At 40.3% G+C, this 11,634-nt stretch overlaps 1 protein-coding gene across 1 annotated transcript in view; it reads left to right on the top strand.

Annotated features, from left to right (window-relative positions):
* Positions 1-395: 395 nt before the first annotated feature.
* Positions 396-11,634, top strand: part of ZC3H11A (zinc finger CCCH-type containing 11A) — a 68,059-nt gene continuing 56,820 nt past the window's right edge. Inside the window, exon 1 of the mRNA XM_021715549.1 lies at positions 396-460. The gene's annotated coding sequence lies outside the window, so the exon portion shown is untranslated. The remainder of the gene's footprint in view (positions 461-11,634) is intronic.

Here is an 11,634-nt window from a genome sequence, read left to right as displayed (position 1 = left end):
TATGTTGAGGCTGCGGTGGCCGGGAGCGGCCACTGCACTCCAGTCTGGGCGACAGAGTGAGACTCCCACTCAAAAAAAAACAAAAAAGAGCCTAGAGTATTGATTTTGGGGTTACAAAGCAATTTCAAGGAGAAGAATTTGCACCTGCAGAATCTATGACTAGTGAGATCAACTGCATGTACGTATATATAAGCTACACAATTTTTAAAATTGTGTAATTTTGGTGAGTCCACATATGAGTTAAATACTGTTATATTTGCATTTAAAGCTGGTATTGCACAATATGAACATGGATGGCAACATTCATGCTAACTATTTGTTTGTTTGTTTGCTTAAAAGTTGGCGTCTCACTTTGTCACCCAAGCTGGAGTGCAGTGGCACAATCACAGCTACCACAGCCTCAACCTCCTGGGCTCATGGGATCCTCTCTCCTTAGCCCCCTGAGTAGCTGGGACTACAGGTACATGCCACCACACCTGGCTGTTTTTATTTTGTTATAGAGATGGGTTCTTTCTATGTTGCCCAGGCTGGTCTCGCACTCCTGGACTCAAGCAATCCTCCTACCACAGCTTCCTAAAGTGCTGGGATTACAGGTATGAGCCACTATGCCTGGTCACAAATCTCTCCTTACCTGACTACTGGACTCAGGCAATCATCTCACCTCAGCCTCCCAAAATGCTGGAATTACAGGTGTGAGCCATAACGCCCAGCATAATGCTGACAATTTCAAATGTTAGCTTTTCTTTACCTAGAATGGCATTAAACAGTAAATTAAAAAAAAACAAAACACTATGACAAGAGAGAGGCTAGAAGAAAATGAAAAGCTTTATATTTTAGCATCTTTCACGATGTTTTTTCTTTTTCTGTTTTTTGAACAACGGGTTCCACATTTTCATTTTGCATCAGACCCCACATGTAATGTAGGTAGCCCTGTTCCCATGGAACTGTCTTCCCCACCCTCAGGTTTATGTGCTTACCTGAGCCTCTTCTCAGGAATATAGACAACTGCCCTCTCCACTCCCACCAAGGAAAACACACCCCTGAGAAGGTGAGAACCAGAAGAACTCTTGCTCCCTCCGTTCTTCACACCCCTCCAGCACACTGTGTCTCAAGTCTATGTTTTGCAGTCTTGAGTGTCAACTGGAGTGTCAGTTCAAAGTCAACTGGATGATGGCTCCCTCTTGTAAGAACCTTTGTGATTATGTTTGAACCAATCTGATAATCCAGGATAATCTCCCCATCTCAAGACCCTTAATCATATCTGTATTTTACTATGCAAGATACCATATTCATAGGTTCCAGGGATTAGGATGTGAACATCTTTGGGTAGGAGGAGCATTATTTTTATCTACCACAAGCACATAATTTAATATAGATGAAGACAGAAGAACATGATAGTATCTGAAGCCCTGTTGTAAGATTCAGAGGAGTAAAAAGATATGCGCATACGTAGGTGCACGCACATGTGTACACACACACACACACACACGCACACACACACACACACACACACACACAAACACACACACACATCTGGGTTTTTAAAAAAAAGGGAGTTGAAAGAAGTCTGCTAGGCCTGAAACTACCAGCCTGGAACTTTCACTGGTTTCCTGACATGCTGACTTAGATTGTGTATCAGATATGGCATTAATTTAAGGGAAGTGTTTCTTTCTTGGACGTCACAGCAAACATCAAAGCAGAAGCCAGTCATACAGAGTCATGAAGGCTCTGGGAGATCCCAGGCAGGCATCAGGGGATGTCTCTAGTTGGCTAAATAAATACAAAATCCATAGATAAGCTGCACCTAGAAGCGATACTCTCTGACAAAAGCTTGGGTTTGTCTTAGCTGTCCTGGAGAATCCTGACTGTAATTACTCAGAGAAAAGTGCTGATGCCTTTAAATATAATTGTCTGTTTTTTCTTTCAGTTCCACCCACTTTACCTTCATGAGTTCCGAAGCTCTATTGTTAGTTGCATGCACATTTAGGATGGTTATGTCTTCTTGGTGAATTGACTCCTTTGTCATTACTTAATGTCCCTCTCTATTGCTAGAAATATTCTTTTCTGAAGTCTGCTTTATCTGACATTAATATAGCCACTCCTGCTTACGTGCTTTCACTTTTAAAATGTTTAAAGGTTTTTATTTTGAAATAATTTTAGACTTACAGAAAAGTTGCAAAAATAATTTAGAGATTTCCCACATATACTTCACCAAATATCCCCTAGTGTTAACATCTTACATAATTATATGCTGATCAAAACAAAGAAATTAACATTAGTATACTTTTTTAGTTAACCAATAAAACTAACTGGAATTTTACTAGCTTTTCACCAATACACTTTTTCTGTTTCAGGATCCAATCCAGGTTCCCACATATTTAATTGTATGTCTTCTTAGTCTCCTCCAATCTATGGCGGTTCCTCATTCTTGCCTTGTCTTTCATGACCTTGACACTTTTGAAGAGTACCTGCCAGGTATTTTGTAAAATATTCCCCAATATAGGTTTGTCTGATGTTTTCTTATTATTGGAATCAGGTTATGAATTTTTGGCAAGAATACTGCATAATGTGCTTTTCTCAGCACATTGTATCAGCAGGTAGCTGATGTCAGTATGTGTCATTATTGGTGTTTTTAAATTGGATCACTTGATTAAGGTGGTATCTGCAAGGTTTCTCCACTGTAATGGTACTATTTTCTTTTTTGTAATAAAATAAACATCTGGAGGGAGATACCTTGAGACTATAAAAATACCCAGTTTCTCCTCAAATTTTCTCCCAGTAATTTTAGCATCCATGGATAGATCTTGCCTGCAACAATTATTGCAGTGGTGTCATATTTTTATTTCTCTCATTCCTTCTACATTTTTTAATTGATATTATTTAAGGAAGAACTGTTTCTTCCTCACTAGCTTTCTTTTTTATTGTTGTTTGCATGGTATCTCTTTTTTCCATCTTTTACTTTAAATATATCTTTGTCTTTATATTTAGAATGGATTTCTTGTAGATAGCATATATTTTAGTATTTTAAAAAAATCATTTGCTGAAGTGAATTTCAAATAACATAAAATTAACTATTTTATAGTGAACAAATTGTGGTATTCAGCACAATTTAAATGTTGTGCAACCATGATGTGATCTTTTTTAAATTCAATCTGACAATCTATGCCTTTTCACTGATGTTTTAGACCATTTATATGTAATATAATAATTGATATAACTGGAAATAGGTCTAATTATTCTCTGCTTTTGTCTCTTTGTCTTTTGTTGTTTTTGTTCCAACTTTCCTTTCTTTTTTATTGTTTGAATACTTTTTATTATACTATTTTAATTTATGTTTTGCTTTGTTGCTATATCTTTTTGGATTATAGGAAATTATTATATCTTTTTGGATTATAGGAAATGAAATATATGTACCTACCCTTTCACAGTTTACTCAGAATTAATATTTTGTTACCTCAAGTAATATGTAGAAGTTTTAATCCATATAGGCCTCTTTATCCTTCCTCTTTTATATTATATTTATCACATGTATCATCTATATAGCAATCCCAACTTACCTGTTGAGGATATGTTCCAAGACCCCCAGTGGATGCCTAAAACCACAGACAGTACCAAACCCTATATATTCTATGCTTTTTCCCTACACATACATACTATGATACAGTTTAATTTATAAGCTAGGCACAGTAAGAGATTAACAACAGTAATTAATAATAAAATAGAAAAATTATAACAATATAGTTATAAAAGCTGCTTTAAAGTCTGTCAGATAATTCCAACACCTGGAATTATCAGGGGTCATGGCATGCTAAATTTAAATTGCCTCTGAAACATACAACTGGAGAATCCTATAGCCAGTTGGACAGAGATCTGGATCAGAGATACGATCTAAGAGTCACCACATATTACTGTAATTCATAGTTGGAACCATGAAAATGTATGAAACAACCCAGGGAGAGAATGCAGAGTGAGAAAACATGAGGGTTGAGGAATTCTAGGGAACATCAATAAGCGAAGGATAGAGAAAAAGGAATCTGACAAGAATCTCAAGAATGGGCAGCCAGAGAGTTTGAAAAAAGCAAGATAGAATTTTGTCTTTTAAACCAAGGGAGGGGAGATTAAAGAAAGAAAATGATAGTGAATGGGGCCAAATGATTGCATAATGATTTGGACTTGAACAGACTTGGATTTAAAACCTGACTTTTGGCCAAGCTCGGTGGTTCAGCCTGTAATTCCAGCACTTTGGGAGGCCAAGGCAAGTGGATTGCCAGAGCTCATGGGTTCGAGACAAGCCCGGGCAACTTGGTGAGATCTCATCTCTACAATAAATTAGAAATTAGCCGGGTGCGGTAGCATGCTCCTATAGTTCCAGCTACTTGGAAGGCTGAGGCAGAAGGATTGCTGGAGCCCAGCAGGTCGACGCTGGGGTGGCTGTGAGTGTGCCACTGCACTCCAGACTGGAGGATAGAGTGGGACTCCAACTCAAAAAAAAAAAAAAAGTAAATAAATAAAATCTGGCTTTGCTTCTTATCAGCAATGATACCTTGAACAAGTCATTAGAATTTTATAAACATTTGGAAAAAAGGGGTTAATAATCATACCTAACTTATAGAGTTGTTGTGTGGATTAAATTGGATAATGTGTATAAAGGTGTTATCACAGGGCCTGACACATTATAACCTCTCAGTAAATACTGGCTAATAATAATATTAAGAAAGGTAACCACTGAAAAAAATTGATTCAGTTTAAAACTAATGATTCCATCACTGTAATTTCAGAGAAGCCATGAGACAATAAATCCAAATAAAATAGATTGAAGAGTATATGAGAGGTAAAAAAGTAGTCAAAAAAATTTGGAAGCAAGATGAGAAAGTAGAATCAAAAGATTGAGCATAAAGCTCCTTCCCCTTTTGTAATAGATGAAGAGTCATGTATGTTACTAGGCTTTGGTGAACAATTAGAGAAGGATAAATTAAAGATATAAGAGACAGAGGGGATAATCACTACTCTTTGATGCTTCCATTGCCTCTTTACTGCAGTTACTACCGCCCAACATCTCCCCTAGTTCAGCCCTTCTGAAACACAACTCTGCAAATAACACATCCTTTACCTTTCTATATCTACTCCAAAACCTTCAAGAAATTCTCATTGTCAATGGAATATGATTCAAACACCTTCCCAACATCCAAGGCCCTACACAATCTGATTCAAACCTACCTTTACAAAATTCTGTCTTACTATAACTGTGAGCTCTTCTCCATCTGAATTTCTCTCCTCATTCCTTCAAGGATCTCCCTAATATAGTCCCTTTCCTCGTCCTCATTTATCCCTGACCCCTGCCCATTTGAAGGTCAAGCTCAAGTCTAACCCCCTTCAGAAAGTATTTCCTGAAACCCCACAGTTTTCAGTGACCATCTCCTCCTTTCTAACTCTCCTAGAACTAAGGTAAAGTTGCAGACAAGTCCATGAGTTAATTTTTTGTTGTTGTTTTATTTGAATTAGCTGCCAAATTTACAAATCAGAAATTTTCACTAAAAATCTGAATATCCAGCTTTTATTGAGACATCAGAAGTCGTGACAACACTGGGTCCACATTCCCCCTTGACAAGACTAGGCTGGAGTTGAGTGGTAATGACTGGTCCTTAGCTAAGACGTGCACTCTCCAGTTGTATTCGTACACCTGGCACACCATACTCATATATACACGTGCTTGACTCATTTAAGCATTTGAATTTGTAACCCCAGGTCTAAATCATAGCTTGACACTTTGTATATGCTTTCTGATCATTATTTATCTTTATATTTATCATAAGTTCCATATGGGCCAGAAAGCACATATTTTGCCTATTTGGAATTTCCTACAATGCTTAGTACATTACTTGGTATGAGGTAGATTATGATGATGATAATGAGAACCTAGTGTGCTCTTTTTCATAATGAATCCATCACCCAACAAAACCAGTTACCCCATCTTATGGTTTGAATGTGTCTTCCAAATTAATGTGTTGAAGACATAACTCCCAATGCAATAGTCTTGGGAGGTGAGGCCAATAAGAAGTGATTGAGTCATGAAAATTAAGCCCTCATGAATGGATGAATGTGGTTATTTGGGGAGTGGATTAGTTATCTCCAGAGCAGGATGTTATAAAAGGGAGTCTGGGCCGGGCTCGGTGGCTCAACCTGTAATACCAGCACTTTGGGAGGCCAAGGTGAGTGGATTGTCTGAGCCTGCAGGTTCGAGACCAGCCCAGGTAACTTGGTGAGACCTCATCTCTACAATAAATCAAAACTTAACTGGACATGGTAGCATGCACCTGTAGTTCCAGCTACTTGGCAGAAGGACCACTGGAGCCCAGCAGGTTGAGGCTGCAGTGGCCGACATGCATGCCACTGCTCTCCAGCCTGGGTGACAGAGTGAGACTCCAGCTCAAAAAAAAAGGGAGTCTGCCCCATGTGCTTTCTCGCTCATGTGCTCCCTTCTGCCTCTTCTGCCTTCCACCCTTCCACCATGGGATGAAACTTGCCAGATGCTTGTGCCATGCTCTTGGATTCCCCAGCCTCCAGAACTGCAAGCTAAATAAACGTCTTTTCTTTATAAATTACCCAGTCTGTGGTATTCTGATATAGCAACAGAAAATGGACCAAGATACCTCATTCCAGATTTAAAATACAGTAAGTCCTCACTTAATGTCATCAATAGGTTTGCGGAAACTGTGACCTTAAGCAAAACTATATATAACAAAACCAGTTTACCGCAGACTAATTGATATAAACAAGAGTTAAGGACCAGGCGTGATAGCTTATACCTATAATTCCAGCACTTTGGGAGGTGGAGGCAAGAGGATTGCCTGAGTCCAAGGGTTTGAGACCAGCCTGGACAACATGGTGAGACCTTGTCTCTTCAATAAATTAAAAAATTGGCCAGATGTGGTGGCATGTACCTGTAGTGCCAGCTACTTGGAAGCCTGAGGCAGAAGGATCACCTAAGCCCAGCAGGTGAGGCTATGGTAGCTGTAATCGTGCCACTGTACTCCAGCCTGGGCAACAGAGTGAGACTGTGACTCAAAAAAAAAAAAAAAAAAAGAGTTAAAGTCCTGTGGCATATTTCTGGTCACAAAAACATTATCAAACTTCTAAATAAAGACCAAAACATTTTAAATATTAAATGCTGAAATAAATGTGGTCTGCACATACATTTAAGAAAGATTCATAAGAATAAGCAAATCCATTATTTACCTAATTATTCCAGTTCAGGGTCTTAGATGGATGGATCTTATCCCAGGCAGGCAGGAACCAAACCTGAACAGGATACCATCCCATGGCAGGGTACACACACACACACACACCTATACTCACTCAGACTGGGACCATTTAGACCATCAATTCACCTAATTTGCACATCTTTGGGATGTGGGAGGAAACCAGAGTACCTGGAGAAAATTCACACAAACATGTAATAAACATGCAAACTCCACACAGACAGCTGCCCCAGCCAGGAATCTTTTTTTTTTCCTCATCAACATTATAACAAAATGACTTTGAGTTAAATGATGTTTTCTGTATCAAGAAAAATATTCTATATGACACCAGCCCAAGTCTTACAGATAGAGCAAGAAGGTTAAAACATATCAGTTGTAGGCTGGGTATAGTGGCTCATACCTATAATTCCAGCACTATGGGAGGCTGAGGTAGAAGGCTCACTTGAGTCCAGAAGTTTGAGACCAGCCTGGGCAATATAGTAAGACCTCATTTCTACAAAAAATAAAAAAATTAACTGAACATGGTGGTGTATGCTTGTAGTCTCATCTACTCAGGAGTCTGATGCAGGAGGATTGCTTCAGTCTGGAATTTGAGGCTGTGGTGAGCCATAACTGGGCCACTGCATTCCATCCTGGGTGACAGAGTGAGACCCCAAATCAAGCAAAGATATACATATACATATACATATACATATACATATACATATACATATACATATACATATACATATATAGATCAATTGTAGTTAGTGCATCGTGACTCCTGCCCAAAGCTCCTTGCTAGAATGCTCTGTTGGTCTCTATCTTCCCACTCGTGTCAGATAACTGAGACACAAAGGCAGGGATAAAAAGAGGCAAGATGATGGATAGTGGTGATGAGCACTGGGCTGGGGAGGGGAGTAGCTAATCACATGGCTGTTCCACTCTCACTCCATTCTCTAATGTGGGGGAACACAAACAGAGGGCTACTCCCAACCTGTGGAACCTACTGAGTTGACTAGAGTTTCAAGGTGAGGGATAGGCCAGGATTCGAATGCACATCATATGACTCCATGGTCAACACATCCCACCACCACCCAACAAGAAGAGGACCAGCCATGAAATTAATGAAGTCTAACCTTCAGGGCCCCTTACTTGCATAAACTCCCTTCAGGGCTCTGGGCAAGGCCTCAGCAATGTGACCATTATACAATTTGAAAACATAAGATTTTAATAGCAATGGTTAAGAACCTTGTTTCATTTCACTCAGATGTTCTCTTTGATATCTTCCTCTCACTGGGCATTTTCAGATCTAAAAGTTCCCAAAGTTGAGTTGCTATACAATTATTTGGGGTTATTTTTATGTGGTTTATACTCACTTTCCTTTTTTTTTTTGTTTGGAGTTGGAGTCTCACTCTGTCACCCAGACTGGAGTGCAGTGGCACGCTCCCAGCCACCACAGCCTCGACCTGCTGGGCTCTGGCGGTTCTTCCGCCTCAGCCTTCCAAATAGCCAGAACTACAGGCATGCGCTACCATGCCCAGCTGATTTTTTTTATTTATTGTAGAGATGAAGTCTCGCCAAGTTGCCCAGGTGGGTCTCGAACTCACAGGCTCAGACAATCCATTCACCTTGGCCTCCCAAAGTGCTGGGATTACAAGCTGAGCCACCGAGCCCAGCTATACTCACAAGTATAGAAATGGTTTTCAAGAATATCCCTATGACTCACTCTGTTGACTTATATGGCATTATGATCCCAAGTTGTAGGGTCAAAGGTCATATCTTGATATAAACCTGCCCTATGACACCTAACACCAGCAGAATGTAGACTGTGAAGGAAAGACAAGGTTTGAAAGTATGAAGCCAGAAGCTAGTCTGTGGAAAATTCTTCATACATGTCAAATTGTGAGTGGAGGAGTCAGTTATTTATTTTTTTGAGTTGGAGTCTCACTCTGTCACCCAGGCTGGAGGGCAGTGGCATGCTCCTGGCCACTGCAGCCTTGACCTGCTGGGTTGAGATGATCCTTCCACCTCAGCCTTCCAAGTAGCCAGAACTATAGGCGCGTGCTACCACGCCCAGCTAATTTTTTGATTTATTGTAGAGACGAGGTCTCACCAAGTTGCCCGGGTGGGTCTCGAATCCGCGGGCTCAGGCAATCCTCTCACCTCGGCCTCCCAAAGTGCTGGGATTACAGGCTGAGCCACCGAGTCCAGCTGAGGAGTCAGTTATTAACAGCTGGTAGGGTAGCAAGCCTCCAAGATAGACCCCAATGATCTCTGCCTCCTGTTGTCGTGCCACTGTTTAGTCCTCTCCCACATTATGTCAGTGTTGATTTGCGTGGTCAGCAATATACAGAAGAAATGATAGCATGTCATTTCCAAGGGTTTGTCAAAAAGGCAGTGCAGCTCACAGCATCTGTCTTGGTGTCTCTCTCTCTCTTTGCTCACTCTGGGGGAAGCCTGCTGCCCATATCTGAGCAGCCCTATGGAAAGGCCCACAGGTGAGAAACTGGGGTCATCTCCTGTGAACAGTCATATATGAGTTGACTTGGAAACATATCCTCCAGACCCATTCAAGCCTTCAGATGACTGCAGCATTGGCCAACAACTTGGGTGCAAACTCACGAGAGACTCTGAACAGAACCACCCAGCCAAACTGCTCCTGATTTCCTGTCCCACAGAAACAGTGAGATAACTAAATTTGGGGGTGCAATTTCTTATATATTAATAGATAACTAATACATTTCATTAAAATGGTAGTTCTCTCCTCGTCAAGGATGTATTAAGTAATTCGGTACTAATTCAGTAAAGTCTTAGTAGCTATATATAGATGAAACTTGACAGAAGCCATCCCAAATTTGACAACAATCTTACAATTGACTTGACATTACCAGTAAGTTGTGAAAGTTAAGGAAATTTTTCTGAAGTATCATTGATCAAATTAATTTTAGTAAAGATGTTAGAGGTGAGATTGAGTTTTTATTCTCTTTATAGAATATATTACAAAATATAAATGAAGTGGCAATCAAAGACTATGTAACTATATGCATAGGAAAAAGTTGTTGGGAGCCGGCCACGGAGGCCCACTGAGCGTTAGGGATCAGGAAGGGCCATTGACCCCGAGACCACTAGGATGCGTTCGGGAGCTATTGACCCCATTTCCTCCCCCTTTCTACTCAGCACTAACCAGATTAAGCTCCTGTGAGCTCAAAACATAAAAACTCTGAGACCGGGATGAACACAAGCTAACTTTAGAAGCTCATTGCTCCCATTCTTCCACAAACTGCAGTTTTGGCTTTCACACAACTTATAATTCAAACTCGTGTCATATCTAAGAGCCTTAGTATTGGTCACAGGCTTCTGGGTCATGATCTTAGGATTTATTGAAGATGTAAATTGTAGAATATAGTTTTAGAAGACAGCCATTTTGTTGAAAGAATGCAGCTGGGTTACTTGCAGGTAGCCCACTGTGAACTTTGGACTGGGCCACATTCCAAACATTCTGGGTTGGGCCACTTTCATTTGTAAAGTAAATACTTAAGCTTCTATAGTTTAAGTATTTGTTTAACTTGGCATAAATCAATCAGCTTAGGATGAAAAAGGTTTATAGAATATGTCAGTCACAGATTAGGTTATCCTTTGTTATGGGATTTTAAGATTATCATATGAAAAGGATTTAAAGGCAATCATTGATTAAGTTTTCATGGATTAAGGTTTCTGGTGGGTGGGGGATGCCCCTCCCACATCTGACTTTGTGTATAAAAGACCCGTTGTAATTCCCAATAACACACATCGCTTCTGCACTAGACTGGAGTCCAGTCTCTTTCTTTTTCTCTTTTTCCCCCCAATTGCCGATGCCGTCTCCACCTTTGGGGTACCCTGAACCCAGCTGGAGCTGGTCTCCGTCAAGTGGTGCCTGAACGTAGGACCTCAAGGTAAGCTTTCTTTTTCTTTTTTGGGATAGATAGGACCTCACCCAGGGTGCCGTGGACCCGTCTGTAGAGACAGGCAGAGCAAGGAAGGGTGAGCAGTTTAAGAGCCCATGATAGAATCATGGGCCAGAGTGAATCTAAAGAAAGGAACATGTCCACTAGTATTTTGAACATATTGTCCGATAGAGGAACCAATTGGCTTGCCTTTTGCATTTTGTATGCCTTAGCTTTATGGAATATTATCCGAGATGCTTTAAATCCACAGCACAATTTCTCTAAAATTCCGGTCAAAAATAAAGACACTCCCCTGCTGGCTGTAGCCTTGGCGCCTCCTTTAGATGATGAATTTTTCCCCAAGGAGGAAATGGAGTTGAAGGAGGAAGTGATTGGGTATCATAAGCGAGAAAATCCTGGTAATGTTGCCAAGGTACCTCCTCCCATACCCTTTACTAGAAATAAGGTGA

Source organism: Carlito syrichta, unplaced genomic scaffold, assembly GCF_000164805.1.
Source record: "Carlito syrichta isolate Samal-C Ts95f unplaced genomic scaffold, Tarsius_syrichta-2.0.1 Scaffold307186, whole genome shotgun sequence".
Taxonomy (NCBI): Eukaryota; Metazoa; Chordata; class Mammalia; order Primates; family Tarsiidae; genus Carlito; species Carlito syrichta.
This window is presented reverse-complemented; position numbering and strand designations above follow the sequence as displayed.